Source organism: Ctenopharyngodon idella, chromosome 17 (assembly GCF_019924925.1).
Source record: "Ctenopharyngodon idella isolate HZGC_01 chromosome 17, HZGC01, whole genome shotgun sequence".
In the NCBI taxonomy this organism is placed as follows: Eukaryota; Metazoa; Chordata; class Actinopteri; order Cypriniformes; family Xenocyprididae; genus Ctenopharyngodon; species Ctenopharyngodon idella.
The window spans coordinates 19,746,310-19,757,104 of NC_067236.1; the positions used below are offsets into that span (position 1 = coordinate 19,746,310).

Sequence of the window (10,795 nt, forward strand, 5' to 3'; positions counted from 1 at the left end):
GATTGGGGTGTTTTAACCCAGCGAATAGGGTGTTTTAATCCAGCGAATGGGGTGTTTTAACCCAGCGATTGGGGTGTTTTAACCCAGCGAATAGGGTGTTTTATTGGGTTGTTTTAACCCAGCGATTGGGGTGTTTTAACCCAGCGAATAGGGTGTTTTAATCCAGCGAATAGGGTGTTTTAATCCAGCGAATGGGGTGTTTTAACCCAGCGATTGGGGTGTTTTATTGGGTTGTTTTAACCCAGCGATTGGGGTGTTTTAACCCAGCGAATAGGGTGTTTTAATCCAGCGAATGGGGTGTTTTAACCCAGCGATTGGGGTGTTTTACTGGGTTGTTTTAACCCAGCGATTGGGGTGTTTTATTGGGTTGTTTTAACCCAGCGATTGGGGTGTTTTAACCCAGCGAATAGGGTGTTTTAATCCAGCGAATGGGGTGTTTTAACCCAGCGATTGGGGTGTTTTATTGGGTTGTTTTAACCCAGCGATTGGGGTGTTTTATTGGGTTGTTTTAACCCAGCGATTGGGGTGTTTTAACCCAGCGAATAGGGTGTTTTAATCCAGCGAATGGGGTGTTTTAACCCAGCGATTGGGGTGTTTTACTGGGTTGTTTTAACCCAGCGATTGGGGTGTTTTATTGGGTTGTTTTAACCCAGCGATTGGGGTGTTTTAACCCAGCGAATAGGGTGTTTTAATCCAGCGAATGGGGTGTTTTAACCCAGCGATTGGGGTGTTTTAACCCAGCGAATAGGGTGTTTTAACCCAGCGAATAGGGTGTTTTATTGGGTTGTTTTAACCCAGCGATTGGGGTGTTTTAACCCAGCGAATAGGGTGTTTTATTGGGTTGTTTTAACCCAGCGATTGGGGTGTTTTAACCCAGCGAATAGGGTGTTTTAATCCAGCGAATAGGGTGTTTTAATCCAGCGAATGGGGTGTTTTAACCCAGCGATTGGGGTGTTTTATTGGGTTGTTTTAACCCAGCGATTGGGGTGTTTTAACCCAGCGAATAGGGTGTTTTAATCCAGCGAATGGGGTGTTTTAACCCAGCGATTGGGGTGTTTTACTGGGTTGTTTTAACCCAGCGATTGGGGTGTTTTATTGGGTTGTTTTAACCCAGCGATTGGGGTGTTTTAACCCAGCGAATAGGGTGTTTTAATCCAGCGAATGGGGTGTTTTAACCCAGCGATTGGGGTGTTTTAACCCAGCGAATAGGGTGTTTTATTGGGTTGTTTTAACCCAGCGATTGGGGTGTTTTAACCCAGCGAATAGGGTGTTTTAATCCAGCGAATAGGGTGTTTTAATCCAGCGAATGGGGTGTTTTAACCCAGCGATTGGGGTGTTTTATTGGGTTGTTTTAACCCAGCGATTGGGGTGTTTTAACCCAGCGAATAGGGTGTTTTAATCCAGCGAATGGGGTGTTTTAACCCAGCGATTGGGGTGTTTTACTGGGTTGTTTTAACCCAGCGATTGGGGTGTTTTATTGGGTTGTTTTAACCCAGCGATTGGGGTGTTTTAACCCAGCGAATAGGGTGTTTTAATCCAGCGAATGGGGTGTTTTAACCCAGCGATTGGGGTGTTTTAACCCAGCGAATAGGGTGTTTTATTGGGTTGTTTTAACCCAGCGATTGGGGTGTTTTAACCCAGCGAATAGGGTGTTTTAATCCAGCGAATAGGGTGTTTTAATCCAGCGAATGGGGTGTTTTAACCCAGCGATTGGGGTGTTTTATTGGGTTGTTTTAACCCAGCGATTGGGGTGTTTTAACCCAGCGAATAGGGTGTTTTAATCCAGCGAATGGGGTGTTTTAACCCAGCGATTGGGGTGTTTTATTGGGTTGTTTTAACCCAGCGATTGGGGTGTTTTAACCTAGCGATTGGGATGTTTTGTTCACCCCCATGTCAACGTTTCTGAGCTTTAAAACGACACCTATTTTGTGCTGGTTAAGCAAGTGGTTAAGTAACAGGATAACTTACTAGTGACCCCCGCATTGGATTTAAAAGGTTGACGTTAACGATTAATCGATTCGATTTTCTTTCTATTTTTCTTTTAATGAATTGAAACCCAGTTATATTCTTGATTATGTTTAAGAAGAAGAAAAACACTCAAGAACTATGTTTTTATTTTAATATTTCCCCCCACTCTCAGCAGAGATCTCATTTAATTCTCTTCAATTCCCCCTGTATTGCAGAGAAACCCTTGCAGTTGATTTTCTCATGCATCTTCTCTTGAGGTTGTGTGTGATTAATGCAGCTTGATATCAGTCTTGCAGGAAGGCTGGAGGATCTTTCGCAATACTTGCTTTTTTTTAGCTGTCATTGCAAAAGACTCTTTGGGTGTTGCTTTGTTATTTTGTAACAAATTACAGCCTACACTTTAAAAAATGCTGGGTTAAAAACAACCCAAGTTGGGTTGAAAATGGACAAACCTAGCAGTTGGGATGTTTTAACCCAGCAAATGGGTTGTTTTAACATTGGAAAGGTTGGAAATCGTCCAACATCATTGTTTTGTAAAAGGCGTTTGACTCAGTCTTTGCACGTTCGCTTTGTAAACACTGGATCAGTACTTCTGCCTTCGTCACGCGTGACCTTTCCAACGTGATTACGTAATGCGTGGAGCATCACAGAGCAGTGCAAGACGAGCATTTATGGTTAAAAAGTATATAATTTTTATTGCTTTTTGAAAATGACCAATCGTTTCTCTAGATAAGACTCTTATTCCTCGTCTGGGATCATGTAGAGCTCTTTGAAGCTGCACTGAAACTGACATTTGGACCTTCAACCCGTTGAACCCCAGTGAAGTCCACTATATGGAGAAAAATCCTGGAATGTTTTCCTTCATTTCTTTTTGACTGAAGAAAGAAAAACATATCTTGGATGACATGGAGGTGAGTAAATTATCAGGAAATTTTCATTCTGAAGTGAACTAATCCTTCAAATAAAACTATTAACCTAAACATTTAACCCAACTGCTGGGTTTGTCCATTTTTAACCCAACTTGGGTTGTTTTTAACCCGGGAAGTGATGATTTTGTTCTCTTGAACACATGGGATGGAAACTCTGCTTTATGTTTTATGTGATATTCCAATTTTGTGCAAAAGTTACATTCGCAACATTGGACGGAAACATAGCTAATGTCTCAATACTCAGATTTGCTGAGATCTCAAAGTTTGCAATCAAAAGTCAGAAATTTTACAGCTCTACACTCTTACTGTATGTTTCTCCTGAGGAATATTAGGGAAAACAAATGGGAAAAGTTGATAGCGAGATAAGCAAAGAAACTTTCATCTGCAGAAGATCCACTGAAACGGAAGTTTGATGCCATGCAACATAAATCAGGATAGTTTTTAACACTATCTGCTTCAGAAGGCATTTATTCTCATAAACGTACGAGACACAATCTGCTGACAGTTTCCAGACTCAAAACAGACCGTACACTCTTTCATTATCACGGTGTATTTATTCTTCGGCTGTAAATAAATGGCTGTCAGCTGTACAGAAAAGCCTCCCTATGGAATTCCTCAGCTTTCTTTCTCACGCATGGTTAAAACACAAGGCGACAATTACTTCCTCAATTAAAACACTTCCGAAAGGAAAACACTCCCTAAAAATACTCTCCTCTCTTCCGCCGCTGACCCCACGACCCGACACCGTCTGCGGGACCAAACCCTCGGGACACATTGAGTACTACAGACGGGCCCGAGGGAGCGACGGGAGCGCCAGAGGGAGGTGCGCGAAAACATGAAAACGCAGACGCAGGGTAACTTACTGGAGACACACTTTTATTATTTCAGCTGTTTATCTTGGCTGATCTTGTGTACAGTCTCACCCTTCAAGAAAAGGTTCAGGGAGAAAGACAGACACATGCAACCAGATCTGATCTTAACCTACGTCAAAAATGAGGAACAAATCAGGCAGAAATTGCCAGGAAACGTTTTTAAAAATAATTCTGTTTTTGAGTTGAGTTTAAGTTACGCATGTCATATGAATATTAAGGCCTCATTCCTTTAATCAGCCAATATTTGGTCATTTTGTGGAATGCAGTACCCATAATGCAATGCACCAATGAACCAGGTGATATAAACTACAATTTTTCTTTTCAATTTCTCATTGACTGTTGAGATATTTAGACAAATCCGGATCAATTTAAAACAACTGTATTCATTTCTAATTAAACATGCACTTTAATAATATAGCATAATATTGTCTGAAACTCCTATTGCATACTATTTCACATATATTTCAAATATATCAAACGGCATGCTAGTATTCCAGCGCTGCGGAACGCAATCACGAATCATGCTGACCATTCCCAGAATCCCGTAAAATTTCTTTACTTTATGAGCTCATAAGTGATGTGTAAAGATGGTTGAATAAGACATCTTCCCATCCGAACACCCACGCTCTATAAATTAACTCTACACACACACACACACACACACACGTGCACGTGGACCTGCGCCAGCCGCCTGTAATTGGTCAATGGCCATTTCCTGAAGAAAAGCAGAAACACATTTCATGCAGATTCTCTCATGAAATGCACCTCACACTCGCAATATCGCCTTTAAAATACATCTTGAGCTGCTCATGTTTGCCAGCCTAAAACTGGCCGTTCTTTTGCTTATTTATCTTGGGAACGCTCCAAATAAATAGTTTAAAACATTTTCCACAGACTTTATAAACTTGACTATATTAAAGTCCCCCAATTATGCTATTTTTAAGGTTCCTAATAATAGTCTCCTACAATAGTTTTACATCCATCCAAGGTCAAAAACACTTTAATTTTCTCATAAGATCCACTGCAGCATCAGCTCTTTTCTCACAGTGTCCGAAAAGGTTCATTCAAGGATTCGGTCTCTCTAAACCCCGCCTTTCCGAGAGCCTGCTCTGCTGTGATTGGTCAGAGGGCCCAGTCTGTTGCGATTGGTCGAACACTTACAGTGTGCGTCAGAGACAAAACGACCATTAGAAACAGATCTTTTAAATTGGTTTGAATGAATGATTAAATCATTCAGTGGACATAATTTTGGCCCAGGCTGCCATGCAAAGAAATTATAAACATGCAAAAACAAAAGAGAACCTACAAATTATTAATAACTGATTATGTTGATTTTCCTGAGAGCTTTTTGTTTTTTTTTATGCATTTTTTTTTTTTTTTTTCACCTGCAGCTGTAATTTGCCTTTTTTTGCCAAATAATTTTGTCAGATTTATACATTAACCAAGTTTAGTGTTTTGTTCTTCCTTCAGATTAAAAAAAAATACAATATTTAAAGGCTGTTTAACAATTATTCATGATTAATTGCATCCAGAATAAAAGTTTGTGTTTACATAATACGTGTGTGTGCTATGCATATTTATTTTGTTTTTATAAACACATTCATATGCATGCATACATTTAGAAAAATATATAAAAAAGAAAAATACTTATATATAATTTAAATTTTATATAAATATATACATATACACATACACGTATATATTTAAAAAATATGTACGAGTATGTGTTTATAAATACAAAAAAAAAAAAAAATATACACAGAACACACACATACATTATGTAAACACAAACTTTTATTTTGGATGCGATTAATCTTTAAATAGCTCTATTTTACTCATATTTTGATGGTTGTAGAGTCATTAAAAACAAAAATCCCTTCCAGACATCACTTTTGGACAATACTGCGTATATAACATCACACTATTATATTAAAAGTTAGAAAATAATGCAAAAAAATATTATAAATTTGTTATATACAATGTATTTATTTAACATTATATTTCCCAAATTAGAAATGCAATAGCTAAAAAAAATGCCAAATATCACTACACTGTAAAAAAAAGAATTGTTGGTTTAACTTAAAAAAGTAAGTTACCTTAAAATTTTGAGTTTACTGAAATAAAAAAATTTGAGTTAATACAATGAAGGTGATTGGTTTAATCAACAGAAACTCAACATATTATGTTATCTGAAGTTAAATCATAAAATATTTTTTTAGTGTAATGATGGTACTTTGTAGTGGTTTACCAATATATTGCCAAGTACCATGTTATTAACATCTGATCCCATCACTGTGCCGCATTACATGGTGTAGCACTTTAAAACCCATTTTCCTTAAAGGTCTCAATCTTGAACCCTTTCAAACTCCTCAGATTCACGCCTGGAGCTCCGCCACAATAGAAAAACAAAGAGCTTCTTCTTGAAGATCCATAAATCTCTCCGTTCAGCGTTCAGCTGTTAAACTTCTACTTGGACAAATAACCCCAGTAACGCTGTTCCCTTAGGGACTTTTAACCCAGACAAGGTCAAAGTAAAACCCTGACCCCGTCTAACAACACTGCGCTGGGAACCTGAATGAATGATGAATGGGAGTAAATGGTAGTGATAACTAAGTTGCACACCAAATAAACTCTCAGGTGAAGAAATAATTAGTAGTAGCTGAACGGTTTGTTTTTAAATGATGAAAAGAACGGACTGACTGATTCACTGACAAAACAGACATCGCTCTACAAAAGATTTAACAGCAGAGCTCAACTACAAAACTTCTATTCACTTTAAAACTTTCCATGACTTTTAGGATTTCATTAGTTTCCTGGCGTGGAAAAAACAAGCCTAGATTTTCCACTATTGTGTTACACCATCCATAACCGGGTCATTGACGAACAAGGTTTTTAAAAGTGTAAAAAAGCATAAAGGAGATATAATTAATTTTGAAGTTTTATTAAGTGTTAACAATGAGATTATGTGGTTTTTATAATCAATTAACACTGCTTTTGTCATTTTTTACAAGATGGACAAAATTTGTCACCAAAAAAGTCATTCGGTTTAACCAAAATTTATTACACTTTCGGTTATACCAAATGACAATATTTTCAATGCTAACAGGCGGATATATAGCTAGCTAGCAAAATGACAATCAAACATTTTATATTTAGTACAAGTTTTTAAAATATTACAACATTTTCCATGTTTTATAGCGGTTGTACCGAATGACCTGATGTTTTGGGACATGTGTATGATCAAGTGAAAACATGAGTTTTTCCAAATAGTTAAGAGAGAGTTAGTTACTTTGCTTCATGACCATGTGGTCCTTTGCAGGTGTCTGAATGATGTCACATCCTGTCACATGATATTGACCGCATGACTTGATCCAAAAAGGTTACTCCGAATGACGTCAATAAAAATTAATTTTTCCGGACATTCTTTCTCATAACAAAACGACTTCTACACATAATTTCAGTACCATTTTGCACTATGTTGATATATGATGTTATAAAATCATGCCAGAATAAAAAAAATACGTTTATTACATTTTAAGATATTTTAATCACAAATGAAATAGCTGTATTGGCCTTTGGACGGTTAAACCGAATGACCTTTTGACACTTCAAAATCTTTAAAATACCTTTATATGTAGCAAAATATAATTAAACCTTTTAGATTCAATAAAAGAGATGTACCTTACATACTTTGGATGTCATATCTTTGTTTTTTTATTATTATTAAAGCCTTTGGACAAAAAAACAATTACCCGTTCATTGACGTAATCCCAAATAAGCAAACTAAGACTAACAAGCATCATTTGGGAATAATATAAAACCAATAAGATGCACAAACGTTTCACTAAATCAACACCTCATCATTTGTTAATCAAAGCTGTAAGTCTAAAACTGATCAAAGTTCAGGTGCCGTAGATGAATATTCTCTTTACATAGTACACTTTATCAGAACATTAACAGCCCAAAAACGGTCAGTTCATATCCGCAGATCAACAACACCCTAAAATCCTTTCACTAATTTGGTGTTCCGGTGTTGTGCCGAATTTCGACCCCCTGCCAAATTATTACCCCCTTAGTATTGGTAGGTTTAGGAGTAGGTGTGGGGGAGGGGTTAGGATTAGGGGTGGGGTTAAGATTAGCCAATCAGATAGCGACTTCAACGAGGGGGGTACTAATTTGGCAGGGGGTCGATATTTGACAACACTGGGTCAAAAATGACCCGCATATTAAATTGCTTGTAAGTCTCCCATTATGCTATATTAACACCAAATATTGGATTCAAATTTTTCAAACTTGTTTTCTTTGAATTAAGAATTCTTTTTGGAGCTGATTGATCGTAGGCCTCATTGATCTGAGCTCATGCTGCTCAGATTTTGAGTAAAAAAGTAAAGTTAAAAGACTGAATCCAATATTTGGTGGCAATATAGCATAATGAGAGACTTACAATTACCATTTTTGAACCGGAACACCACAAGTGTGACAAGAAGTGAAAAAAGCAAAAAGCAAAAAAAAAAAAAAAAGAAAAGCAGCACAAATTGTCAAAATCTTTTTAGGAAGTTGTTATAGCCAGTGTGAACAAAGTCAGTAAGTTTTAGTCCAGTGTGATACTGAAAACATTAACTAGCATTTTTGTGAAAAACAAAATTAAACAAAGGTTAAAAATAAAGGTTTTTATAGCGTTTTGCAAAAACCCAGAAACTAAAAACAACATTACCATACAGCCAAAGCTAGTCTTTGATACTGAACCAAAGAGAGTAAAGAGTAATGATTAAATCAGCTAGACAAATTAATAATCACTACTTTAACATCAGATCATCCTTCAGCTTATCTGCATCTTGATTTCATTCACTAAATGTCACTGTGAAAACGTTCATCTACAACTTTGTAACTAAAAACCTAAATGTCATTAATAACAACACGCGTCTATAAACTTCCAGCAGGATATTTTCCCCAAAACAAGACACGAGGACAGCAAAAACACTAAACAAACACACAAAGAGCTCCTCAAATGCACATATACTGTCTTTAAAAACTAAGAAAATAACTCTAAACAGCTTTAACTGTTTACTTTTTATCTAGTTTTGCAGAACTGTGCGCGTCCTCGCATCACAACAAATATAATAAGCTTTAAATGAAGGCAAAAACACTTACCGACTGAGTTGCTTGTTATTTAAGACGTTTACAGTTCATTCGCACCTCGCAGACATTTATTTATGTATTATTTTCACCGGTTGCAGGTCTGAGAGACTCAGTATGATCAATCCATATGCAGCACTAACTGACTTCACTCTAAACTCAAACGCCGCTGTATTAAAAACCACAGAAGAATGGTGAGGTGGGCGGGGCTTAGCGACAGAAAGTTGTCTTTAAATGGTAAAATGAGTCTAAATAAAATTTCTCAATTGTGAAATGTTCGCCTCGTTGTTTTAAATCAATATCTACTAATAATTTCAGTGTTTTTATTCAGCTGCAAATTATTATTCAGACTAGTACTGATGAATCAAGTGCGCTTAGCGTTGCGTGTTACTTTTCTCTGCGCTGTCAGGATGGACCAATCACAATCGATGATGACTACTGGACGAATCATTTTATGGATACTTCTATTTGTTTTTCGGGTACAAACTCCAACTAAATTTAACTTCATGAATGTAAACAATTATATTCTAAGCATAATAAAAAAATGTAACTAATATAAAATAAAAACGTAACTAAAATGTGTCATCATTAGGCGCCACAAGTCTACAAATTTTAAACATTTTTTTCAGTAAGATATTTCTCTCAAAACAAAGCACGAGGAAAGCATGAACATTTAAAAATATTGTGAAATGCCTCCACTGCATAGTTTTTAAAAACTAAGAAACGACGTTTTATTTGTTAAATTAACCAAGAGTAACGTTGTACGTGTTACTTTTCTCAGCGCTGCATGAGAATCGACCAATCACAGTCGACGACATGAGAATGAACCAATCACAGTCGACTGCGACTACTGGAGATGTATAAAGTGGTTCGAAAAATCATTTTATAGAGATTTTTATGACGGATTACGTTTTGCATATCAGGTACGATGTACGAGGTTCTGGAATTTAACTCAGAAGACAAACTTCATAACAAAAAACAAACAAACAAAAAAAAAACGTCCTGAGGTTTGAATGTTGTGTAATGAAGATTTGATCAAAATATTTTCAAAAACGGAAGGAAATGTTCTTCGGCCCAGAACTAATGTTTTTATTTGTTTGATGTTTTGTAAATGAATTGTTAACTTAGCTATATATTCGAACAAAACTTTTAAAATAGTAAAATTAACCCATAAGAAATCAATGTGATGATTTGTAATGTTAATGTTGAGTCAATAGCGCCACCTGCAGGTCATTTAACAGCACAACCTACCGTTTCTAATACTTTAATGAGAAAAAAATAGATATGTACAAAAAACAAATTGAATTAAATTAAATACACATCCTAAGATCTCACATTTGGCAGCCCTTTTTTCTTCTGAATTAAGAAGTAGGAAATCAGTAGTCATTAAGCTGGTACCATCTATGCAGTCCATTAGTTTGGAGAACTGGTAGATATCATCAGGCTTCGAGGGAATATGAAGCTGACTTTCATCAGTGCAACAATAAAAACCAAGACACAATATTAGGAAGATGGTCATAATGTTATGCCTGATCAGTGTATTTTTCTGTTACTGTAGTTATGTGCAGTTTTGTCTTTATTACTTAATGATAAAAGGTTTTTAATGTCACAGGATGATGTTGTGAAGCAGTCATTTTCCATTGCCTTTGCTTTGGTATAACACCACTTGTTGAATTTGTGCAGGTCAGGTAAAATCTGACCGATCAAGCATGGACAAATCCAAAACTAATATTACTTAATAAACTGCTTGTTTTTAACCTCACTCCTCCTACCTCTGTCTGACTGATTAATTAATTTATTATAATGTTAAATGGAGCAGATATCACAATGAGTGAGCTGTTAAAAGCATGTATTTACATATTCAGTCACAAGGGGGAGCTAAAGCAGCAT

At 36.4% G+C, this 10,795-nt stretch overlaps 1 protein-coding gene across 3 annotated transcripts in view; it reads right to left on the bottom strand.

Annotated features, from left to right (window-relative positions):
* LOC127498266 (pleckstrin homology domain-containing family G member 3) overlaps positions 1-9,088 on the bottom strand; it is a 54,115-nt gene extending 45,027 nt beyond the window's left edge. For all 3 annotated transcript variants that reach the window (XM_051867430.1, XM_051867429.1, XM_051867428.1), the window contains exon 1: positions 8,921-9,088. The gene's annotated coding sequence lies outside the window, so the exon portion shown is untranslated. The remainder of the gene's footprint in view (positions 1-8,920) is intronic.
* Positions 9,089-10,795: the final 1,707 nt, after the last annotated feature.